General features: G+C 43.8%; 1 protein-coding gene across 2 annotated transcripts in view; it reads left to right on the plus strand.

Moving 5' to 3' along the window:
- Positions 1–7,247: 7,247 nt before the first annotated feature.
- The window catches only part of LOC308639207 (uncharacterized protein CXorf49 homolog), a 42,471-nt gene continuing 22,894 nt past the window's right edge, over positions 7,248–26,824 (plus strand). For both annotated transcript variants that reach the window (XM_081277362.1, XM_081277363.1), the window contains exons 1-2: positions 7,248–7,356; positions 7,655–7,705. The gene's annotated coding sequence lies outside the window, so the exon portion shown is untranslated. The remainder of the gene's footprint in view (positions 7,357–7,654; positions 7,706–26,824) is intronic.

Here is a 26,824-nt window from a genome sequence, read left to right on the forward strand (position 1 = left end):
TAAGGCTATCCTTTTGTTTTTGTTAACCCATACAAATCCGTGACTGTTGTTACTCTGTTTTCTAAAATGCACTTTAGATAAATGTAAGGATTAGGAGAACTGGTTTCCAAGTTGATGTTCTCCAAACTAAAAATTATGTGTAACAAAAGCTTTAGATTTTTATGAAAATAACAGATTGGTTGGTATTAATTCATGTTACTGGATGTTTGATAACTGGATAAAGTTACCTGTTCTCAACAAGATATATATATATATATATATATATATATATATATATATATATATATATATATATATATATACACATACAATTTTGTGTTATAATTAATACTGAAATTTAAATTTAAATGCATTTTTGAAAGATAATTAGAAGATCCTGATGTGTTTAAAGGTGACACTGTAATACATGGAAACCTTCTTCCACTTTTTCCACACACAAAAGGAAAGTTAAAAAGCTCTCTTAGCCTTTCCTTGATTCTTGTTTCAGATGTAATGTTGTATTGTGTTATTTGTGAAGAGCCCTGCCTCACTAAGATAAGGCTCTCCCACCCACCTGACTCCATGTTAAACGGCTGCAAAATAGGCTAAACTTCAACTCATTTAGAGTTATGTTCAAAAGATTGATTTTTGTTGTAAAAATCACTGTGATCTCAAACAGGAGATATAATGTATAACTAAGTAAAGGTTCAAGATGATAACAATCATTTTTCTTCGTTCATAGCTATTACACAAATGAAATATGTTTTTGCTCTGTTAATTTTGTTTTGTATTTCCTGCAAACTTTATAACTGCTGCCTGTTAGTGTTTTGCAGAGGTACTGCTTCTACAAAAACAACCTGGGTTAATTTGAGATGATAAGTCATCACCTAAAAAACAGAGAGTATATAATGTTGACTTGAAGTACTAGTACTGACCCCAATTAAATAAAAGGGGTAATTATAAAATTGTAGATATTAAAGTCATAACCTATAACCCCCTCTTTAAGACCGGTGAGACTGGTTTACTGGATGTTTAAAGCCCAAAACTTGGAGACCAAAGTCAAGGAAGTAAAAGGGCTGAGAAAAACTTAGCCTTTGCCCTCTGAGGTCAGCTGGAAGTCAGGGAATAATGGGACTTCTCTAGACCCTGCAACTCTGTGAGTCATCAGATCTGCTCTCAGTGAGATTGAGGGAAGACCTTAGAGAGCAGGAAGCCAATGGGTGCACATTTTGCAAAGAGGAGGATCACTGGGGACAGAAACAGCCCTGATGCTTATAAGAGAAGGCAAATATTCTCAGCCAGAATCCAACCCATCCTTGCAGGTGGTAACACTGGTAGAGAAAAGCTTAAGGAGCCAGGAGGCTTCTCACAAGTTCCCAAGAACAATTCCTGACGAATGTCAGCTGACGTTTTAAGAGTAGATAGAGGGGCTGGGGCTGGGGCTCAAGACAAAACAAAAGTAGAGCACTTGTCTGGCATATGTGAGGCCCTGGGTTCCATCCTCAGCACCACAAAAGTAAAGTAAAAAGGTATTGTGTCCACCTACAACTAAAAAAATATTTACAAAAAAAAAAGAGTAGATAGAAACAAGGTCAGTTTTGACCGACTTGGACTTTACCTGGCAGGTGAGTGTAGCCTGAGCACAGTCCTACATGGACATTTAAAAAACAACAACACATTTTTACATAAAAGATGTATATTTGTGTCAGCCCTACCAAAAATAAGTCAAGCTTAAGGCTATAAAAAGGTTTCTTATGTAAAAGTGCATAAAAATAATGATCCTCAGGGCCCAGTATCTGCCACTAAGCCAAAATCAGGGATTTTGTGAATTGTGGTGCTATCAAAAGAAATGGGGGAATGAAATGGAAGAGCCAAAGTAATTCCATTTTGTTCTGACCTGACCCCATTGTATGTTTGCTTAACATGCTTTCTTTTCAGCCTCCTGGCAGCGGTATCAATGTTGACAGTACAGTAGGCCCTTCCCACATCCCTGACTATGGCCTTGATGTGTATATATAACAAAATGACTCAGAAATGTGTAGTCAGAACAATTCTCGCATGTAATCAATATATGCCTCAACAGGTTCTTTCTGACCTACATGGGCCTCAATTGTTCTTGTGTGTTTTGCCTATTTATAAATTCTGTGCTTCCAAAATTTAGGTGCTGGGAGTTCTTTGAGGTGTGAGCCTGCTCCCAGCCGCTTGACTGGCATGCTCACTAACAACCTTTCTCCCTTTGAATTTGGCTTAATATGCATGGTGGTCTGCAATTCTTGCACACTCTGTAACACTCCTTCCAGCATGAGTATTGTAGTGCAGATAGTGTGAATGTGGAACGGAGAGAGTATGTGCTTAGAGGGAAGAAACCCGGGTGTCGAGGGTGGGCGAGGGTTGAGTTTGTGCCTGTCAGGGTTCCATCGATGTGCTGCTTCCCTGATGAAGATGACCCGTGTCTACCAGGACAGTGCTGGGTGCCAGAATTCACCCCAGTCGGAACCTAGATGTCTCAGGTGGCAGAAACCCCAGCAGCAGAGTCTCTGTGCAGCTTCTTCAGGCAGGAGTCAGCTTTCCCCTCCAAGAAATACCAACGTGAGTCAGGGTTTCAGCTGCAGCATAAAGAACCCAGCCCATCAATATGTAAATCAATGGAAGTGTAACTGATGTGAAACAGCAATCTGTATACGGGGTAAAAATGGGAGTTCATAACCCACTTGAATCAAATTGTGAAATATGATATATTAAGAACTTTGTAATGTTTTGAACGACCAACAATAAAAAAAAAAGAAAAAAAAGGGGTAACATTCACAATAAAAATACCTGCCACAATACAGTGATGCAGCAGCTACATCAGTGTTTATAGCAGCTCAACTCACAAGAGCTAAACTATGGAACCAACCAAGGTGTTCTTCAACAGATGAATGGATAAAAAAATGTGATATATATATGTATATATATATATATATATATGTGATAGAATATTATTCAGCCTTAAAGAAAAATGAAATTAAGATATTTGCCGGTAAATGAATGGAGCTGGAGAATATCATGCTAAGTAAAATAAGCTAATCCCCCCAAACCAAAGGCCAAATAGTTTCTCTGATATGCAGATGCTAATTCACAATGGGGGTGGGAAGGGAAGAGTAGAGATACTTTGGATTAGGCAGAGGGAGTGAAGGGAGGGGAGGGGTATGGATGGGGATAGGAAGGATAGTAGAATGAATCGGACACTATGTACATACATGACTACATGACCGGTGTGATTCTACATAATGTACAACCAGAAGAATGAGAAATTATACTCCTTTTATGTGTGATGTGTCAAAGTGCATTCTACTGTCATATGAAACTAATTAGAAATTAAAAAAAGAACCCAGCCCATCTGCTCAGGTGGAGGTTTGAAATGGATGTTGTAATTCTGCACAGCTGATCCTTTCTGGCTCTGAGGTTCCTGATTTCTCTGGACATGCATGCTAATCTGTTTCTCTGAGCCCATCCCCCGGGGGTCTGGCAGGGTCATAGAGTGAGACTATGGGGAAGGGTGGTCCCAAGTCTGAACCCCTCTCTAGGAGCAGACCCTCTCTCCTATTTTCCGTCCTCTCTCTACCCAACCCACCGGGTCTCTGTTAGCAGAGGTTGTGGCCCTGTGCTTCAGGGGTGAGGTGAGAACCATCTACTCTGGGTAAATCAGCGTGCACATCATTTCCTAGACAACACAGGACCTCAGAGACACCAAAATCATCCCGCAGTCAGGTCAAGAGCCTACAGCAGAGAAGCCCAACCTTTCTACAGCACTGAACCCCTGTCCTTGAGTTTGGTGATTTCCGCTTCTTCCCACTCCATACCCTCTGTTACTTTTTGGATCTGTAAATGTCCCCTGAAAACTTGTGTGAGGCAAAGCATCAAGGATCAGAGGTGAATACACTGGATTATGAGTGTTTTATCCTTGTCAGTGGGTTAATCCCATTGATGGATTAAATAATTGAATGCAGGGACTGGAGTTGTGGCTCAGTGGTAGAGCACTTGCCTAGCATGTGTGAGGCCCTGGGTTCGATCCTCAGTACCACATACAAGTAAATAAAGAAAATAAATGTATTGTGTACAAATAAAAAAGTTAAATATTAAAAAATTGAATGCATTATTCTGTAGCAAACATAGGTAGGTGGGCAGAGCTAGAGTAGGTAGGTCACTGGGGCGTACCCTTGGGGATGATATGTTTTACCAAGAATGATCTCTCCTTCCTGGCTGACACAAGCTGACATGCTTCCTTCTTCCATGGCCTTCAGCTATTGTTTCACCATCTGGACCTGCAGAACATGCACCGAACCGATGACACAAAATAAACTTCATACCCTCCAAGTCGTTCTTTTCGGGCATTTTAGTCAAAGTGATAAAAAGCCCTAGTCCATCAACCCCGCCCCCCCCCCCGCCCCGCCCCGCCATTGGATCTGGGTACTCAAGAGCAAACAGAAACGGGTATTCCAGACAATCAATGGGCCCTCATCACTATTGTCCAGGGCCCCCAGGATGACACAACAAGGGGCATGCTGATTGGCGGAGAGTGGACCAATGAGAACACCACCATGTGGCATGCATCAAAGACAACTGAAGCCTACTGGTGTTCCTGGTGATTTAGCGCTGCCCCTGTGGTGACAATGTTCCTGAAGGCCTAAATAGTCCTGCTGTGATTCTGACCACCATGTCTCATCACACCTGGCTGCCAGGACTGGTGACAATGGCTCCGTGGATGAGGGGTCAGTTCAGGGAGAGGGTATGTCATGGAGCATGGGAGGCGGGCTGGAGTCAGTCCTGCAGGCCCCGAAGCCCCACTTAGCATGATCTGGGCCTCGATTTCGGGCCATTATGGAGCCAGATGGTCCAGGGTGGGCTTCCACAGACCCTGAGGGCTAGGAATACAACTTGGAGGCCAAATGCAAAAAGAGAGAGAAAGGAGCAGCAATGCTGAGGGGCCACAGAGGCAGTTCCTGGATCCGTGACTGAGAGAACCAGGGACTTCTGGACCTAGCTCTTCACCTTGCTGTGGAGCCTGTGGCAGTCATGCTGCAGTTGACCAGCCTCCAGGGTGCTCACAGAATCCTGTCCCCGTTAAAGCTGTCCGACTGAACTTTACACCGTTTGGGCAGACACAGAGGCAGGCCCCATCTTTAGAGGCAGCTGGCACGAGCACCTTGGAAATGCAGCAGGCCTCTGCCGCTCCACTACACCATCCCAGCAACCCAGAGGGGGCCGGGCTCTTGGAACTCCAGAGAGCCACCAAAAGTAGAATGATGTTCAGTGGGGAAGCCCACGGGCTGCCTGTGTCTCAGATGAGTTCAGTGAGAGAGAGCCGATGAGGGTGAGCCTTTGGCCCAGGGAAGGAGGCCAGGCCAGATCCAGCAGCCCCAGAGAAGCGGGAAGAACAGCCATTTGCTCCGTGCCCTTAATGGGGAGGATTTCCTTCCCATTCTGTGCTCTCTGCTGACCTCTGCTCCCTGTGAACACACCTGCTCCCTGCTTCTGCAGCTTCAGGGACCTGTTTCCAGTCCTAGGAAGAAGACCCTTCAGGAGAAGGAATCCCTGGCCAGTGGATGTAGAGTTAAACTGGGCAGGGCCTTCCCTTCATGGGGTTAGAGACTCAAGCCAACTCTGCTGCAACTGGCCACCTTCCCCCCAGTCTCTGGTGTTGCACTGCTCGGGAAGTTCAAGAGATATTTCCTGCCACCCGTGGAACCCAAAGAGTCCAAGAAGAGTGTCAGTTGGAGGTGATCTGTGGCCCAGAAGACATGGGAGTCCCAGCATGCAGCCAGTAGGGAAGGGCCCAGTAGGGATGTAGGCCTGCAGGCAATCTTCCTCCTTCTCACTCTGCACTTCTTCTCCCCCAGCCTACATTTCTTTGCCCTCATTCCCTCTGCCCCTTATATTGGGGGTTGTTGCTGGGAGCCCCCTGTCATTGGGATGTCGATTTGGGGATGTTTGTAGTAGGCACAGACACCAAAAAAATATCTGGTATGTGTCAGTGCCCATTGCCACAACATGTATGCTTCCTGTTTCCTCCACAGGCAGGGGCTGGGATGGAAAGCACAGTTGGCCACTCATGTGACAGTGATCCCTTGCTGTTTGGGGTGTACTGCTTGGGTGTTCAGCCCATCAGACTCTTGATTGCTCCCTGCTAGCTTTGCCCCAGGGGGGGTGGCCATTCTCAATGCCCCCTCCCCACCATGATTCTTCCTGACTCAGCTCTAACTCTTTGCCTGGGACTGATGGAGGGAGACAGTGCTGATGAAATGAGCCTTGGAATTCCCCCCTTGTTCCCTTCCTCTAGCCACTGCACATACGTAATCACACTCAAGAGGCATACCCCCTGACCCAACTCAGAAATTTCTGGGTTAGCTTCCAGCACATGACCTGGGGAGACTGTGTGTGTGCATGCATCATGGAGAATTTGGCAGTGGGCACCCCAACACACACACACACTAGAGTCCCCCAACCTCCAGGAAGCTCCCAGCCTTTCATCCAGAGCCAGGGGGGGACCTCACTTGTAGAGAATGTGCCTCTCTGGTGAATCTTGTGGGTTTAATAGGGGAGGAGAAGAGCATGGGAGGGAAAATCCTGTTTCTGGCACTTCTGGGGTCCTAGCCTTGCTCTCAGATGGGGTGGTTTGTATTGGGAGTCTCCCAGAGAACTCCCTGGGCCTTCCAAACATGGCGGTGGGCAAGTTGCCAGTGGGCGGATAACAAGTTGTTTTGAAAAACTTCTAATTGGCCCTCCGGTCTTCTGCGCTCGTGAACAGTTCATGCCCGCCATGAATCTTATGCAGGGCGGATGTGCGTGCACCTTAGGTGATGACCTGACCTTTACTATGATTGGCTCTGGGAGCTTCCTGGTTTAAGATAACTGACTCTCACTTTCTATATAAGCTAGCACCAGCTTGCAGTAAAGTGCTTCATCTTTGTCACTGCTATCTGTGTGTGTGCATTTTAATCTCTGACGACGAACCTTGGGCTTTCAGTTTGTACCACTGCCCCCAAACAACAACTCCAGAGGTAAACTTTCAGCAGAACACAGCTTTTTCTGTTGGGTCCTGTTTGGCCACACGTCTCCCCCTAGGGGCTGACTGTGGCTGCAGCGCTGCCAGTGTCCCACCCAGAGCCACAGTGCTGGGGGCCCCAGTGGCAACTGGGGCTGACACTGGGAAGCAGAAAGACAGGGAGGGTGGGGGCAGAAGATACAACTGGGCAGTGCAGATACAACTTGTTTCCAGCAGAGGGGGACGTCACCTCACTTTAGTCACATCCAGGCCCTTTCCACATCACACCCAGGAAGGGAAGCTGGATTTGTGTACTCTTTCAGGTGATCAGGAGCCACCAGTGTGTCACCCAGGTAAGGAAAGGCAGGAGAAACCATGAGGATCGCAAGGGTGTCCCACAGAATGCTTAGTTTGGCTGCTAAAAATACCATCCCCAGCTCGATGGTGGGCTTCATGTGTCCGGATTAAGCTGATTTAAGTGCCCCTATCTCTACTGCACCCAAGGGATCTCAAGAGGGCTCTGCTTTGCCACTGAGGAATCCCAGTGTTGCCAGTGGTCTTTGGAATATGGTTGACATGAGGAGTGGTGGTGAGTATGAGAATGGGGAATAGGCCAGAATACTATATTATTCCTCATTTCTCTTTTTCCAGTGTTTGCTGAACTAGTGTGGCACGACAAAAAGATAGAGACGACGTCAAAGGGTAAGTAGGTATGAGGGGCCCTTGGCAGGGGTTGAGGTAGAGGGAGACCTTGGTGTCTCCCAGTGAATGTGCCTGTGGTGGGGTAAGCCTGCACTTCCAGGCAGCACCACATGGAGGGAATTTCCTGTGCCTGGCCACTCCTGGGAGCCTTCTGTGTATTGACTGCGGGGGCTGTGTACAAAGAACAGTCTGAACCTCATGGACTCTGCCGTTGAGTCCCAGAAGTCTCCTTCTTTCAGGACTTTTACAGATGGCTTCTTCATTTTCCCTTTAAGTTCTGATTGCTGTGGCTTGTTCAGTGTTTGCTTGCTTATTTGTTTTAAACACAGTTGTGGATGGTTCTGCCATGGCCCAAGGTTTCAGCCCTACCTGTATGTTCTTCTTGTGCTCCTGTGTTTTGTAAAATGTGTGGTAATTTTACTACTTGATCAAACACTGGCAACCTCCTTACCATCGAAAGACTAGATGGTGTAAAATTTTTCCATTCTATAACTAGACACATGGCAAAACAAAATGCATAAAACATGGAGGATTGATGTCTGAAAATGTCCAAGTATGCAAACACTAACATGTTAGCTTTTGTAATTGCTTACCTTCCACCTCCTCCACATCATTGTGCATGTGTGGACAGGCCAGGTTCCCCAGGTTCCAGGAGAAACATCATTGTGGAAGGGTGTGTTGGAGGAAATCTGCTCCACTTGGGGTAGATGGTTCAGAGAGAGAGAGAGAGAGAGAGAGAGAGAGAGAACAGTCCAGTAGGGAAGGATAAAACACAGTCCCCCAAGGCATATCCTCAGTGACCCACCAACTTTAGCCATGCCTACCTGCCCTCTAGTCTTTTCAAGTTATTAATCAGTCAAGTGGATGCATCCACTGCTGAGGTTACAGCTCTCAGTATCCAACATTTTCACCTCTGAACATTGCTGTGTTGCCTGACACAAGAGTTTTGAGGAGACATTTCGAGATCTAAACCGTAACAGAGGGATTGGGTAGTAAGAAGCAAAGTCCCCCAACTCAAGGAGAGGAGCTCATTTCTGTTCAAAATTGGGAGTCTCTGCTGTAGGCTCTTGATCTACTGTGGGATGAATATTATCCCTCAATAGTCCTGTGTTGCTCATGGAATGATGGCTACCTCACAGTAGCTGGTTCTCACCTCATCTTTGAAGCATGGGACTCCTGGAGGAGATGGCTGAGCCCTGACTTGAGAGAGACTGGGGTGGAATGGACAAAGTGATGATGAGAAGGAGGAGAGGGGGACTGCTCCTGGAGAGCAAGTCAGGCATGGGACAAGGACCCTTCCCTGCGTTCTCACTCTGTAACCCTGCTGTGCCCTGTGGGATGGGCTCAGGGAAACGATGGACATGTATGAGGTAGGACAGTCACAGACCTCAGAGCAAGAAAGGATCGGCAGTGGGGACTTACACCATCCACTTGAAACCTCCATCTGAACAGTCAAACTGGGTTCCTCAGGCTGTGACTGAGACTCTGACCCAAGTTGCTATTCCTTAGAGAGGTAACACCACAAGCTGATGTGTGCCTGTAGAACCTGGGCAGAGACAGGGTAGCTGGAGTTTCTGCTGCTTGAGACATTAGGCTGGTTCCAACTGGGATGCATTCGAGCACTGGGCACTGTCTTTGGAGGCAAGGGGCCATCCTTACTAGGATGGCAGCATAATGATGAATCGTCTCCAGGCATGAACTTGACCCTTGGTGAGTTCCTTTACCAGCCCTGCTTCTTCTCCCTGAGTGTATGATCTCTCCTTGCCATATTGAAACTAGATTCAGCACAAAAATGCTGTAGTCTGTGTATACCACACCACGGGGCATTGTTGGGCTGAACCTTCCAGTTCTGGGTGGATAAGTGTTAGATTATGAAATCTGCATTAGAAATTCCATCATAGTCAAATAGGGTGTACCCATTACATCAAGCAGTGACCCCCACCCAGCCTTTCCCTCCAGCCTCCACTCCCACTCAGTTAGAAGTGAGGTAGCCTGGAGAGCCCTAAGCCCCATCCTGCCTCTTCATGGTACTCTGTTTAGAGTGAGGTCCTGATGTTGACTGAACCGTGTGCCTATGCTCGATATATCTGCACCTTTGGATCCCTGACTCAAATCTCACCAGTACCAAGTGCCCTGGAAGAAGGGTGTGTTGTGGGAAATCCACTCCACTTGGGGTAGATGGTTCAGAGAGAGAAGAGAGCAGTCCGGTAGCAAGGGATAAAATACTGTCCCTTAAGGCACATCCTCAGTGACCTACCTACTTTAGCCATGCCTACCTGCCCTATGCGTTCATTTCCAAACATGAGCTTTCACCCTGAGGGCAGAAATGTTGGTCTCCTTGCCTGATTCCACTTAGGGAAGAAGGGATATGAGCAAGCCTCCCAGGCAGAGAGAGGCAGTGAGGGTGGCCATCCCCTGCTATGTGAAGGCCCAGCCAGCTGCATCCTTGGGTGTGAGACGACATCCTCAGCATGACAGTTGTCAGGATATATCAAAACCATCCATTCTAGCATTTTCTCTCACAAACTCTTGGGGACCTTGGACAACTCGATGCCCATGTGTCCTCAGTCTCCAAGAACCGCATTCTTCTTCTACATGTCCTCACCATCCAATTTCTTTTTGGGTCATGTCTGCCAGGGTCAGCCTGGCACATCATGAACTCCAGGGTTGCCATGGGAACCATACCTGGGGAAGTCCAGGGTGAACTGTTTGCCCTACAACAGTGTGAATGGGGCCGAGGTGGTTGTGCAGGGGGGAAGTTCCTTGTATTGCCTCTCAGAGTAAGAATCACAGAGCTGGAAGCTCTGGGGTCCTCCTGTGTGCCCCACCCCCATGACCTTTACAGATCTCCTGACCTTTCCAAGCATCGTGCACTCTAACTTAAAGGATTAAGAATTGCTATTTAATGAAGACCCTTGACCAAGATACAGAAAATTAAACTGTTTCAAGTGAAATGTAAAATTAAAAGTGCAGGAAACCTAAGCCTACAGTTTGGGAAGTAATTATGAAGCAAACCAAGTCACCACTACTCTATTCCAGAGAATGCATACTACCCCTTCTGAAGCCCCATTGCAGTCTCTTTGTGTGAAGAAAGCCTCGTGCAAAAGCCGGCATACTATGTTAGTCCATTTACAGACATGGAAAAGAAAAGACACGAGGATAGAAAAAGAGATCAGTGTATGCCAGGGTCTGGAGTTTGAGTGAAGGGATGAACTAACAGATGGTATGAGGTCTACTTTGGTCATGATGGTGCCTCTATGTCAGTGTGTGTTTATAGACTTTATAGACCTTTAAGTAAATGATATTTTCAGAGTTTTAGAAATAAGCTAAACAATGTATCTCACATGGTTCTTGACGTTTCCTCGGCACCTTTTCAGAGCACGCAGAGCATGTATTTCTCTTCTGTAAATGCACAGAACTATGGTACTTTATGTCCTGAGGTTAAATCCAGTTTGAATTCCTGTAATGAGGCTGATTTAATCTTGGCATATCTATATTCTCCCTTATGTACCCTGTAGGATTAAGTTGACTAACATTTCTTTCTGAATTCTTTGCTTCTAGGACATGAGTGTGTGCTGGACCTGAGATTTTTCCTCTCCCAAACTAAGTTTGTGAGGATGTGGTATGGAGGTGGTTCCGACCTCATAACATGAGTTGGGGAGTGTCCTTCCTTTTGTCTTTTTTCCAGGAGTTTGTGAAATGTGAATATATTGACTCCTAGGTTCCTTGTCAGTTTGGTAAGGAATCTTGCAGGTTTTCGTGTGTGTGTGTATGTGTGTGTGTGTGTGTGTGTGTGTGTGTGTGTGTGTGTGTGAAGCATTTTGATTCTTTCATGGTTCTGGAATGATTCCGTTTCACTATTTCTTCTGTCATGGTCATGGAAGATATTTCTGTCATGGTTATGGAATGCTGTTCCTTCTGGTGTCTGTTTAGGCCAGCTATGTTGTCTCGAGATTGGTGACAATTGTCCATATTTTCAAATACACTGGATAAAATGGTCCATAACATCTTCCTTTATCCCAGGTTTTACTTTTTAAATTTCTGACCCATAAAGGAGTTGCAAGCAAAGTGTGAGGTGCCCCATGTATCTTTCACCCAAACTCACCAGTGGTTATTATTCTTTCACAATATTTTCATCTCTCCATCCCCTTTGGGGTTTTAAGTACTTTTTATCTAGTTTCATTTTACTTTTTTAAGACATGAGGTCTCACTGCCTTGCCCAGGCTGGCCCCCAATACCTTGGCTCCAGTGAGCTTCTGCCTCAGCCTCCCAAGTAGCTGAGACTATATAGGCAGATGCCACTGTGCCTGGCTTTGTGAGTGTGTACTTTTAATCATGATACTGAGTCTTTTGTGTTACTTGAACACAGTATGACACATCACCTCTAAATATGTCAGCACATATCAGAATGGTCTCCTACAAAACCTTAGTGCAATTATCACAGCAAGACCATTTATTTAACCTTGAGGCAATACAGAAGCCTACTATATGCCCCCATGAAACATTTTCTGATTGTTCCAATAATCTCCATCAGAGCTGTTTTCTGAAACTCCCCTTTCTAATCAGAGGGTTGTGCACTGCATTTGTGTCTCAAGTATCTAGTGTCCTTTCAACTAGAACAATGCTGCTGATGTTTTGCCTCGCAAGCCGGTGATGTTTTTGAAGATTGTTGTTTTGCAGGAAGCCTCTCAAGTAGAATTTGCCTTATTAGTCCATCATGTTTAGATTCAGGTTAAGTATTTTTGGCAGGAACCCTGTATAAGGTGTGCGCCATCCTTTTGAGTTCATGACTTAATGAGTATTTTACTTTTTGAAGGAGGGTTCCTTGTGCCTGGCAGTTTTATTGGTTTAAGTCTATTGTCAGTGGGCCCAGATGCTCTGAGGTTTGTGATGAGGCAGCACATCGTGGTGGGAAGGCAAAACAGAGGAAGCCCATTCACCTCATGGTGATCATTTTATGTTAGGCATCACAGTAGATATGAGCACTGTAACCTTCTTCCCTACTGAAAACAGCCCATTGCCAAGCTCCAGCTTTAGTAAAGTTTGCATCCTCTCCTAGTGGCAGTGCAGACATCACAAGGTGGCCACAGCAGAAGCTGACGTGGCCAGGTGACTGGGCCCAGGTGTGTTCTGCCGACTCCACCAGCAGCCAGGGGATTCCTGGTCCAATACCCCACCACTGGGAGATCTGACCACCTGACATGTGACCAGGTCAAGTTCCTGGCCACTGGTTCCAGTCACTATTGGGCCAGAGTCAGACCCCAGGCCAATAGAACTGCCCCTCCACCACCACCATGCCCATTCAGGAGATTCTTGATGTCAGTTTGTCCCTTGACTGCAAGAGTTAATTTTCACCTCCCGCTCAGGGTGTTATTCCATCATGAAGGAACTGTTTTCCTATTGTATTTACTAAAAAATTCATGTATTCATACTGTTGGAGAGAAGACAGATCAGTCATATCCAGGCTTGGTAGGTTTTGAGGATTGTTTCACTACAAAGATGTATACTGTCATTAGCACCCCTCTTTTCTTGTCAAATTGTAACATACTATGAATGGTAATATATATATATATATATATATATATATATATATATATATATATATATATATATATATAGTTTAATAAATGAATTTTAAGGACACCTATATGGAATCGCTAGCTTCATCATATGAGAGAACTCAGCCAGCCCCCACCCCAGTATTCTTTGGGTGTTCTCATATGATCTGAGCCCCATTACCCCTCGAGCAGGAATCATGACCTCACCTTTATGCTCATCCTTTCTTCACTATTTATGGTTTTAACATCCCACGGGTATCTCATATTAATGTAGTTTAGTGTTGCTTGTTATTTACCTTTGTAGTCCTGTCAAACTGTGTTCTTATTGTTGGCTTCCTACCCTGCACGTGAGGATTTCAGGTTGGACATGTGAATTTGTGATGTCTGTGTGCAACTATGTGGAGATCTATGTGACTCTGGTTTGTAGAGACAGAAATTTGGGTATGTGATTCATTATAATATAGATGGCTCTTCCAGGGTCCACTATGGTGAGAGAAATCACACTAGTTTTTCTTTAATTGTGGTGAGAGAAACAAAAAATGAAATCTGTCATCATAATCATTTTTCCATGTTCAGTTCAGCCACGTTAAATATATTCACATTATTGTGCATCTTCCAGAACATCTTCATTTACAAAACCAAAGTCTATGCCACTAAAGAACAACTTCATTGTCCTGTGCCCCAGCCTCTGGAAACCAGCATTCCACTTTGTTTCTTCGATTTGAATCTTTCAGGTACTTCATGAAATTGGAATCATGTAGCATTTGTCCTTTTACAACCAACACGTTTCACAGCATAGTGTCCTCAAGGTTCATCCGGAACGTGGCATGTGCAAGAATTTCCATCCTTTTCAACAGTAAACAATATTCTATTTTCAGGCCAAGTAATATATCATACTTGATTATCTATTCATTCATCAATATACACTTGGTTTGCTTCCACCTCTAGGTGGCTGCTATGAACAAGAATTTAAAATTATCACTTTGTAAACCAACACTCTGTTATTTTGGGTATTTCCCAGAAGTAGAATCACTCAATCATGTGGTAACTCTTTTTAATTTTTTTGAGGAACCACCATAAAGTTTTATTTTATTTTTTAAAAAAATAGTTGGGCCATTTCACATTGCCACCAATAGCTCATAAGTTCTCCTTTTCCCCTAATATCCTCATAAATATCACACAAGTTTTTTGGGGGTAAAGCATTTGTTTTTTTCTGTTCTCTCTTTCCAATTCACTTTTTTCAGGTAATTTAAAATTAAAATAGTATATATTTTTGTTGTACAGTGTGATGTTTTCAAATATGTATACTTTGTGAACTAGCGTAATTGAAATAATAGTGCACACCTTATTCCACATACTTGTCATTTTGTGGAAGGACCTCTTAAAATCTGTCCTCTTTCCAATTATTAAGTATATGATACATTTTTATTAACTGTAGTCCCTGTGTTGCACAACAGCTCTCTTGAACTTATTCCTCCATTCTAAATGAAATTTTGTGTTATTTGACTAACATCTCTTCATCCTCCCTTCTTCCTCAGCCCCTGGTACCACTATTCTGTCCCTTCTGCCATGAGTTTAACTACTTAAATTCCACATGCAGGTGAGATCATTTAGTATTTGTTTTCCTGTGCCTATCCCATTTGACTTAGCATAATGTCCTCCAAGTTCATACATGTTGTCACAAATGACAGGTTTTCCTTCTTTTTGAAGACTGAATTGCATTCTATTTCACACACAGTTTCTTCATCCATACATACATTGGTGGGCTCATAACTTTTGAGCAGTGCTGTGATGAGCACACATGATCATCACATCTTTAACATAGCGATTTCATTTCCTTTTGATTTACAACTAGTAGTGGGATTGCTGAATCATGTGGTAGTTCTAGTTATAAGTTTCTAAGGAAAGTACAAAATGGGTCTGGGGTCATGGCTCAGTGGGAGAGCCCTCACCTAGCATGTGCAAGTCCCTGGGTTTGATCCTCAGCACCACATAAAAGTAAGTAAATAAAATAAAGATATTCTGTCCAACTAAAAAAAAGATAAAGATTTAAAAAACATAAAGTACATAATGTCTTCCATGATAGCTATTAATTACTTTCAACAGTGTCAAGAGTTCCCTTTTTTCCTTAGTCATGACAACATTTGTAAATTTTGTCTTTATTTTAATATTTTTGGTACTGGAGATTGAACCTAGGGCCTGGTGCAAGGTAGGCAAGTGTTGTACCAGTGAGCTTCATCCCCAGCTCCTTTGTAAAATTTTATTTTGAGGCAATGTGTAAGTTGCATGGGCTGGCCTTGAAGTTGTGAAGCTCCTATATCAGCCTCTTGAGCAACTGGGACTATGGGTATGTGTCACTGAGCCCAATTCTTTTTTTTACTTTAATAGTTCATTTTAATGACACATACTATTGGGGTTTATTTTGACATAATTATATAAGCGTGCAATATAATTGACTCTAATTCAGTCCCCAATACTTCCACTTACCCTGTCCTTCTCCAGCCCTCTGTTCTCTCTTCTTCACTGATTTTTTTCTGTTAATTTATATCATATATATATTTTAACTAGTACGTTGTGGATAAATAAAAAAGTGAGATTCACTGTGGTATATTCATATATGTACATGGGGAATTTTGATCAGATTCATTCCACCTTTCTTCCATTTTCTTGTCCTTCCTCCTTCCCCCTACGATCCCTTCCCTCTACTCTACTGATATACCTTGTATTTTCAGGGAATCCCACCAAACTCTGCAGCTTCTCTCACCCTTTATTTGGTCTGGCTTCCATGTATCAGAGAACACATTTAACCTTTGACTTTCCGTGTCTGGCTTATTTCACTTAGCTTGATATTCTCCAGTTGCATCCATTTACTGTGACTCCAGTTCTTTCTTCTTCTTTTCTAATAACATCTCATTGTAATTTTAATTTTCATATCTCTGATGATGATTGATGCTGAACATTTTCTCCTATACCTGTTGACAATCTGTCTTCCTTTGAGAAATGACTGTTCAAGTCTTTGACCATTTTTAAATTGGGTAGTTTTCTTTCTTTTGAGTTGTTTGTGTTCCTCATATATTTTGGATAATAACCCCCTCGTCATGTGTATAACTATAAATATAATTCTCCTTTTCCATGAGTTGTATCTTTATTTTCTTCTTGCCTTGCAAAAGCTTTTTAGATTCATGAAATCTCCATTATTCCTTTTGTTGCCCGTGCTTTTGGGGTCTGATCCAAAATTTCATTGTACAAACAAATGTCACAGAGTTTTCCTGAGTGTCTCTTCTATTATTTGTATAGCTTTAGGTGTGATGTTTAAATCTTTAATCCAATAAGAGTTCATTTTTATATGGTGTTATATAAAGGTTCAATTTAATTCTTCTGCACATGCCTTTCCAGTTTTCTCAGCATCTTTCATTGTAGAGATTATCTTTCTCCCTTTGTGTGTGCTGGGCATCTATGTCAAAGAGAAATTTACCACATGGCTGACTTATCCTTCTGTCTTCGCACACTCCTCTCTCTATATTTATGTACATGTGTGTGTGTGTGTGTGTGTGTGAGAGAGAGAGAGAGAGACCAAATTTCTTCTTACATGGATAGCAGTCATGTTAAATTAGGGCCCCTCCCATTAACTTATTTTAAGTTAATTACTTCTTTAAAAACCTTATATCTGAATATAGTCATATCCTGAGATATTATGGATTAATGCTTCAACATACGGATATTAGTGGCGGATACTGGGAACAGACACTAGAAGGCATAAAAAATATTGTGGATGTCATTGGTAAGCAAATAAGGCAGTGAAAACTATAGATGCAAGATCCAAATCAGAATGATACTTGAACTGGGAAATCTGATCTCTGAGTACGGTTTTGTTCTAGTGGTGTCTGATAAGGGCTAAAGAGGTAGCTGAACGTTTGTGAAGATGAACAGAGCTTTCCTATTCTACAAGAATGGTTGGATAAAATTGGAATGCAGGGCCTACCCAGCAGAGTTGCATGACACAATGCCACAGATTTTGATTTGCAATCCAGAAGAGCCACACGCTTGGAGTTAGGGAAATCCTAACTATACCAGCTCAAGGAGAAACCGCAGCCCAGCTTGAAATCATCTGAAGTTTGCAAATGCAATGAAGGTAATTCCCATTTTTAATACCAGAGAGGTCTGCTAAAAGCAAATGTAAGTTCTTCCTGAATGAGGAAAACATCCTTCTGGGCCTCAAGTGATTTTGAACACTTTTCATATCCACGTCGAGCATTTAATCCAAAGTAATTTGGTGAATAAGGAGATTAGGTCACACCTTTGCAACCAAGGAGAGAAGCAGGTAATACCACAAATCTGTAAGAATTCACTTAGAGGAGTTTGGAGACACAGATACTAAACTTCTGTGCATATGGTTTCTAGAAGAAAGATTGCCTATGTTCAAAAGATGACTAGACTGCCTTCCTTCTGGAAGCTCTCAGGTTGGTTCTACTCTTTTGCCCATTTTCTAGAAGTGTCCTGTGTACCTTGATGCGTCTTAAGAGCCAATAACCATTGGTCTGAGTGCTTCCCATATGTAAAGGTTTGGATGTGAGGTCTCCCTGAAAAGTGCATGCATGAAGCACTAAGAAATGACAAAATCATAGAATTTGCAGGGAAATGGATGGCATTAGAGCAGATTATGCTAAGTGAAGCTAGCCAAGCCCTAAAAAACAAATGCCAAATGTCTTCTTTGATATAAAGAGAGCAACTAAGAACAGAACAGGAAGGAAGAGCACGAGGAAAAGACTAACAGTAAACAAAGACGAATGGGGGGAGAGAAAGGGAGAGAGAAGGGAAAGCATATGGAAATGGTAGGAGACCTTCAATGATACACAAAATTATAAGAGGTTATGAGGGGCAAGGGGGAGGGGGGAAAAGGGGAGAGAATTGAACAACAGCAGAGGAGGTAGAGAGGGAAGATGGGAGGGGAGGGGAGGGGAGGGGAGGGGAGGAGGGATAGTAGGGGATAGGAAAGGTAGCAGAATACAACAGTCACTAATATGGCATTATGTAATAATGTGAGTATGTAACAGATGTGATTCTGCAATCTGTATTTGGGGTAAAAATGGGAGTTCAAAACCCAATTGAGTCTAATGTATGAAAGATGATATATCGTGAGCTCTGTAATGTTTTGAACAATCAATAAAAAAAAAGTGCATGCATGAGACAATGCACGGCTTAGAGGAGAAATGATTGGGTACAAGAGCCTCAACCCAGTCAGTGAATCAATGGGATTAATGTGTGGTAACTGGAGGCAGGTATTGTGTGCCTGGAGAAGGTGGGTCATTGGAGGCATTCTTTGGGGTATGTATATTGTATCTGGTGGGTGGAGTGTTTCTCTCTGCTTCCTGATCACATGTAAGCCGCATCCCTCTACCATAGTCCCCCTGTCTCACCTCAAGCCCCAATGAATGGAGCCGGCTGTCTATGAACTGAGATTCTGAAACCATGAGTCCTCACGTAAACTTTTCCTCCCCTATAATTTTTCTGGTCAGGTCACTTAGTCACAGCAGTGGAAAACGTCACTAAAACACCACACTACCATCTCTCTGGCTCGTCTTTTTCTGACTCCCTCTTCCTCTTTTAAGGACCCTTATGATAACATTGAGCCAAATAATTGAGCCACATAGTCCAGGATAATCTCCCTATTTTAAGATCATCTGATAATCAATCTCAAGTCTATCTACTACCTGATTCCCCTTTGCCACATGCATCAGTTTCCTTGGGCTGCCATAACAGACTACCACAGACCAGGTGGTTAAACAACAGACATTTACTTTCAAATGGTTTTGGATATGGGAAGCCCAGCACCAAGGTCAAGGTGCTGGCGTGGTTGGTTCCTTGGGAAGCCTCTCTTCCCGAGTTGCACATGTCCATATTCTGTCTTTACACGGCCTTTCTGCGTACACAGTCTTGGTGTGTCTACTTCCAAGAATGACACCAGTCCTACTGGACTAAGGCTCCATACCCATGGCCTCATTTAAGAATATTCATGTTCTTAAAGGCACTATCTGCAAAGACAGTGGGGTTCCGGCTCAAACATACAAATGTGAGAGTAGGGAGATACACTTGAATCCATAAAGCCATGTAAACAAACACTGTCACAGGTTCCAGGGATTAGAACATGGAAAAATTCTAATCATAGATCTGCAATCACATAGGCTATATGATATCCTTCATATAAAGTACAAAGTCAATAAGAACCTACTTTAATGTTTAAGAGTACTGCTTACCACTGATACAACTTTAAAGGAGCACAGAAAAATGGTGACCATACAAGTTAGGATAGCTCTTAGCTTGGGGAGAAGGGGAAGGCACATTTTACCCACATATGTACATATGGCCTCAAGTCCTAAGCGAGGTGTTGACCAGAAGACCTTGTCCCCTATATCAACTTCAGGTCAATAAGAGTCTGCCGACCATTGCCCCAGGCTTGCCATCTTCGCTAACTTTTTAAATTCCTAAAATTTTGTATACATGGGGATACTTGTGTAGGGCCCTTTAAGTTGGCAGAGCAGCAAGGGCTCGCTTTGGTCTCTCTAACCTTGATTTTACGGTACTTCATTGAGGCCTTTGTTTCCACCATTTAAGTATATGCTCTATTCATCTCCACTCTTTTTTTTTAATCTATACTAACAAACAGTAGCTCCTTATATATAGTGTTATATGTTTACTGTTCTCTCCCCTTTGTCATTTCCCAAGGTATCAGTTACCCGTGGTCAACCGTGGTCCAAAAAATTAAATGGAAAATTCAAGAAATAAATAAGTGTTAGATGGGGTCCACTGGAGTATGATGCATGCTCTACCTTCAGCTTGGGTTTGCTGGAGTGACAGAGGTAATCTCAAAGGCAGAGTTCCTGGAGGTGGGGTTTAGGCTTAGTTATGCTCCAGGTTCTTTGCCAATTGCTTGCAGGTTTTCCATCAGTGCACCCCAGAGCCCAGCAGTTGCTAGTCGATGCTGGAAGACTGACCCCAGGAATCTCCCCTGGTTTTCATTTGTGTGAGAGAGGAGCCAATGCTTAGGCCACTATGCATCACCTGCAGACTCCATGTTTCCTGGTCTTGGGTTCAGTCTCAATCAGGTACTTATGGGGTTTTAGCTGAGGTTCAACTCACAGTGTGTCTAGTGAATCCTACATAATGGTTATTTTGCCAGTTCCCGAATGCAAATTTGGCATAGATATACTCAACCCCTGGTAGAATCCCCTCAATGCTTCCCTGTGGGAAAAATGAGGGTTATTATGGTGGCAAAGGTCAATTGGAAGGCTCTATAACTGCTTCTGCCTAGGAAAATAGTCAACCAAATGCAATACTGCATTCCTAGAGAGACTGTAGTGATTAGTGCCACCACCGAGAACGAAAAGAATGCAGGGTTGGTGATACCTAGCACATCCCCATTTAACTTGCCTAACTGTACAGTACAGAAAAGACAACTTGGAGATTGACAGTAGATTAGCCCCAAGGTGAACCAGGTGAGGACTCCAATTTTAGATGGTGTGTTGGTAGTGGTTTCGTTTCTTGGGCAGATTATCATCCACTGGTGTGTAGTGACTGATGAGGAAAATGCTCTTTTGTCTCCGCCCATTGGTAAAGACCACCAGGAGCAGCTTGTTTTCAGCTGGCATAGCTGGTCTGTCAGTGCTCCAGCACTGTATCCTGATTTGAATCCAAGGGATCTTGGTCACCTTTCTTTCCACAAGACATTACATGGGTCTCTTCCATCAGTGACATTATTCAGATTGGACATGTGGACAAGAAGCAACAACTGCTATAGACTTACTGGAAAGGTATCTGCATGTCACACACTATGTTTTGATTTGGACCTGGAGCATCCCACAAAGGCTCATGTGTTGAAGGCTTTTTCCTCAGCACAGAGGAAAAGGAAGTGGGGTATTTAGGAAATTATTGGATCATGAGGACTCTAAACTCCTCATAAGATGAATGCCTTGGGATGGGGATATAGCTCAGCTGGTAGAGTGCTTGCATCGCATGCACAAAGCCCTGAGATTAATCCCAAGCACCACAAAAGAAAAAAAAGAATAATGCCTTGAGGGTTTCAGAGCCCCATGCCATTATTGGAGGTGGTATAAACTGTAGGAGGTGTGACCAAGTTGGAGGAGGAAGGTCTCTGAGGGCATGTACTCAAAGGAAATTTCTTGTCTCTGGCCTCTTCCTCTTTGCCTCTCCCCCTCTATTTCCTGGTCATCATCAGATGCACAGTATTCCTCTGCCTCAAGCTTTTGTCATCGTTTTCTGCCTCACCTCAGACCCAGAGCAATAGAGTCAGCCGATCATGGATTAAAACCTCTGAAGCTACGAACCCAAGTAAGCCTTTCCTCTTTTTAAATGGATTGTCACTGTGATGAACATCCAACTAACATAGCCTGGGAAATAAATCTGATGAAAATGCAGTGGCTTCTACTCCAGTGAAATTTCTAGAGGTCCTGGGGTGTGGGGCATGTCAAGATAACCCTGCTAAGGTGAAGGATAAATTGCTGCATCTTCCCCTCACACCACCCAAAATGAGACACAACTCCTAGTGGGCCTCATTTGATTTGGGGAACAACATCTTCTGCATTGGAAGGAGTTACACTGGCCCCTTTATTGAGCATCATTCAAAGCTACTGAATTTTTTTTCTTTTTTCTTTCTTTCTTTCTTTCTTTCTTTCTTTCTTTCTTTCTTTCTTTCTTTCTTTCTTTCTTTCTTTTTTATAGCTACTGAATTTAATGAACTCTGCTAATTTTAAGAGGAGGCTCCGTAACAGGTCCAGGCTGCCAAGTTACCTGTTCTACCTCTTGGGCCATATCATCCAGCAGATCAAATGGCACTTGAATTGCCAGGGTCAGAGAGATTCCTGTTTGGATACTTTAGCAAGATTGTACAGGTGAGCTAGAGCACAAGCCCTTAGGATTTGGGAGCAAAGCCCTTCAATCCCCCATGGATAACTGATCTCCTTTTGAGAGACAGCTTTTGGCTTGCTACTGGACATTACAAGGGACTGGATATTTAAATATGGGTCAGCCAGTTACTCTGCATATGGAGCCTCATGAGGAGCTGGGTATTGTCTGAACCGTCAAGCCATAATACTGGTCATGCACCACAGCACACCATCCAATGGAAGTGGTATGTATGTGACTGAGCTCAAGCAAGCCGAGAAAGCACAAGTATGTTACATGAAATGCCCCAAGTGTCCGTGGTCCCCACTTCAGCTATACAACTCTCTCTCCCCCAGACTGCACATGTGGGATCATGAGAAGCTTTTTATGATCAATTTGACAAAGGGAGACTCAGGTCTGGTTTGCAGAAGGTGCTGTGAATTATGCAATTAGCACCTGAAACTGGACAGCTGCAGCACCAGACCCTTTGTGGGACATCCCTGTAGGACAGTGGTGAAGGGAAATCCTCCTGGTGGGCAGAACTCTGGGAAGAACCCCTCATTGTTCACTATTCATGGAAACTATATAGGCAAACATAGGCTGTGGCCAATGGTTTGGCATGATGGTCAGAATTTTGGAAGGAATGTGATTGGAACATTGTTGATAAGGAAATCTGGGGAACAGATGTGTGGATGGAACTCTCCGAATAAGCAAAAGACATGAAGAGGAGGTGGAAGTTTGTCCCTGAGGTAAAGCATGTGTCTTTCATGCCCTTCAGAGGCATATGCCCTTCACATGCCCTTCTATCCCAAGCACCGAAAATCTGAAACACACACACACACAAAAACATACAGATATGTGTGTCTCAGGTCAATGTCCACCAAATGGATACCCCAACAGAGGAGGATTTTAACAATCAAGTGGAAAGGGTGACCCCTACAGTTGCTCTCTTTCTCCAGCCACACTTCTCATTGCCCAGTAGTCTTATGAAAAACGTGGACATGCTGGAGGGGATAGAGGTGATCCTTGGACTCCACTCCCAAAGGCTGACTGGCCATAAGCAATGCAGAGTGCTCATTTTCCAACAGTAGAGACGAACACTGTGTCTGCATTGGAAGGAGTTATACTATATTTCAGTTTGCCATAATTTATCACTTTGCCATAATTTATCAGAGCAATCATGCAGTCACCTGGTGGCATGTTGATTACCTTGAACCTTTTCCATCTTGCAAGGGACAGTGTTTGGTTCACACTGGAAAAGACATGTACCCCGGGGGTTCAGATCTGCCTTCTCTGCACATGGTACTTCTAAACAAACTACATCTATGGAATTATAGAATATCTCTTCTACCATCATGGTGTTGCTTCTGATCCGGGAAGACAGTTCACAGCAAATGAAATGCCATGAGGGACCCATTCACTGGTTTTCCAAACTCCCCACATTCCTAAAGCAGCTGAGAGGGGGCAAACAGAGGTAGGAACATGATGTTAAATGAATAATTCCTTAAAATGGGCCTTCTTGCCAACTACCACTTGATTTCTTTTCCAAGAATCAAGTAACCTGCAGGCCTGCCTGGCTTAAGTGGACAAGATATGTCATGTTCCACAGCAAACTACCTCTTATCTGCAGGAGAAAGGCAGACCCACAGGAATGTTAATAGGATCTCACCTAAAGGGCAAGGTCTTTGTGACTGTTTCCACAGACAAGATCCCAGAACTTAGGGACATAAGAATAATTCCTCCTAACCATAAAATGTGTAAAAGTATTTGGTTAAGAATACCATTAGAACTGGTCAGCATGGGCCAAAGTGACCTAGAGTTGTCATGGCAGTGGGGACTTGAAAGTCTGATGTCATCCTGCTGTCAGTCAAAAGCCAAGAGGTGGACCTGGGCAGGACTCTCTGGAAACTTTCTGGGAGCCTCAATAAAACCGGACAGCAGGAGAGGCACTTGTCCCTTCTCCTCTCTGAGAGGATTCACTCCCTCCCTTGAGAGTGTCCCCTCTGCTTCTTCCTGTCCCCAAAGACTCATGCCTGTTACTCTGAGTGAAACATCTGAAAATATTCTGAAGTGATACCTAGAATCGGGGTTTGGAGGGAGGGTGTCTTCTTGCTGCCTCAGTTTCCTGGAAGGCCCCAACACTGTAAAACTGTCAAGTCCCCTCCTGCATCACAGAGTTCTCTCCCTTGTCATTTATATCAATTCTGTTCCATTATTGCCTGTGGATTTTAATCTTTGAATTTGTGAGACAAGAACCCAGAAGTACATTGGTGAGGTCCACAGCCTGCACAAATCCCATCTGCCAGCTGAAGCAGGAATCTCGTCTCATTTGAAAACTCCAGTTTCACGGATGGCTTGAGAGGGTGTTAGAACACCTTTTGAAAATGAACCAGCATTGCCAGCTGGATCGCAATACCCTCGAGGGCTGGGACAAAGCCTCTAGGATACTGTCTACTCTGATCCAGTGTCTAATGTGTATTGCTGTTTCTACCATAGCCAGGATTCCCAAGTCCTGAAATCAAGGGATGGAATGGGAGTGGCACCACTCACTATTAACCTTAGTCATCCACCAGCAGAATGTTTGCTTCTTGTCCCCAGGACAGCTCTCTGCTGTCCCAGAGGTCTTAGTCCCAAAGGGGGCAATATACCCTCCAGGAGACTCAGCAATGGCTCCATTGAATTGTAAGGTAAGATGGCCACCAGCTGCTTTGGACTCTTCAGGCCCGTGAATCAAAGGTGAAGAAGCGAGTTACTACTGCATCGTCCTGATAACGCTGGGGACAATTGGACTGCTGCTCTGAAATGGAGATAAGTAAGGATACCTCTGGCATACGGGAGATCCCTTAGGTCATCTCAGTATTAAGTCTGATAGAAACCACAATGGAACCATTCCTGAGTAATGAGAGCTTTGGTCACACAAGTAAAAGGCTACCTGGGATCATTGTCACAGATGAAGTGTTTGCCAAGGGTAAAGGGAACATGGAAGGGGTGGTCGAAGGTAGTTTAAAATACCAGTTATGTTCCTGTATGACCCGTTATAGAATTGAGGATTATAATCAACATGAGTATACTTCCTTGTTTTGTGATGAATGCTTATATGTATATAAAATATATAATATATGAATAGCGGTAACTATATTGTGATTGTTAATTTCTCGTGCCACCTTGACTGGGGATGACATGCCCAGATATTTAGTCAAATATCATCATGGGTGGTTTTGTGAGGGCATATGGGGACGAGGTTGACATTTAAATTGGTAGACTGAGTAAAGCAGATTGCTCTCCCAAAAGGTGAGTGGGCTTCATCCAATCAGTGCAGGCCTGCATTGAACAACAAACCTGACCCTCCACTGAGTAGGAGAGAATTCTTCTTGTTGGACTGCCTCTGAATTGGAATATGGGAGTTTTTTTCTGCCTTCAGACTTGAAATGAAATATCAGCTCTAAATGGGTCTTGAGCCTTTTGAACTTTGGATGAGGAATAGACCATTGGCTCTCCTAGACTTCAGGCCTTCTGCCTTGGATTGGCATTAAACCATCAGCTCTTCAGGTTTCCAGCTTGCTACATCCCTCTACAGATATTGGGGCTTTCCAACTTCCATAGTTGCGTGAACACAGTCCATAAAACAAATAAATAAAGAGAAACACACATTCTATTGGTCCCATTTTTTAGGAGAGCCCTGACTCACAATGTGCGTGTGCATATGTATTTCTTACTAGTTCCCACATATGAGAGAAAACATTGGACCCTTGATCTTCAGAGCCCAATGTATTTCACTTACCAGTTCCATCCATTTACCAGCAAGTGACACAATTTTATTCCCTGTATGGCAGAGGAGAATTCCTTTGGGTATATATACCACATTTTCTTTATACATTTGTCTCCAGATGGCACCTAGGCTGTCCATAATTTGGCTGTTGTGCATTGTACTGATACACACGAAACTCTGTTAATACTTTTCAAGGACAGTCTCATGACTGCATATACCAAGTTGCAGAACAAGCACGGATTCGGAAACACATTTGTAAATTTGAAAGCCCAAAACAGTCCTTGGATTCCCCTGAGAACACATATAGTGGTATGTAAAGAATGCACCAAGGGGCCAGAATGAACACACAAGAAAGCCCTACCAGTCGCGGTGAGGAGCCAATGTTCAGTCTTATGTTCCTTGAGACTCTGGGTTCCCAGCTTCCCCAAACTGTGCAGTCTTATGTCTGGGGAGCAAACCCTTCCTTTGTTTCTGTAAGGGTTTGGAGTGCTAGAATTTCCCTCGCTTCCCATACAACTCCTACTGGATCAGCCCTCAATTAATTTCACAACTGCCTGCCCCAGATTCCCACTCATACTCACCTATCTTTCCTTGCCTCTCCCTCATCTATCCTACAATGACTGATCTCCAATAGAGTCCTGGAATGCGAGCACACCACTTGGCCCAGGGAAGACAAAGGCCCAGTGTTTCTGGATCTGCACCTGGGAAACCTGCCCTGCTGGAGAAGATGGCACAGCAAGGAAGCCTGTGTCCCATACACACCTGTGGTCACCCACTTCTACCCGTATCCACACAATCACTGCTGTGTCTTGAAAGCCACCAGTCCTGCTCCTCAAAATGACTTTAGAAGACAGGTTGGACTATTTCAGGCATGCCAACAGGGATAACAAAGCC

Source organism: Spermophilus citellus (genome assembly GCF_964194105.1).
Source record: "Spermophilus citellus genome assembly, chromosome: X".
Lineage (NCBI taxonomy): Eukaryota > Metazoa > Chordata > Mammalia > Rodentia > Sciuridae > Spermophilus > Spermophilus citellus.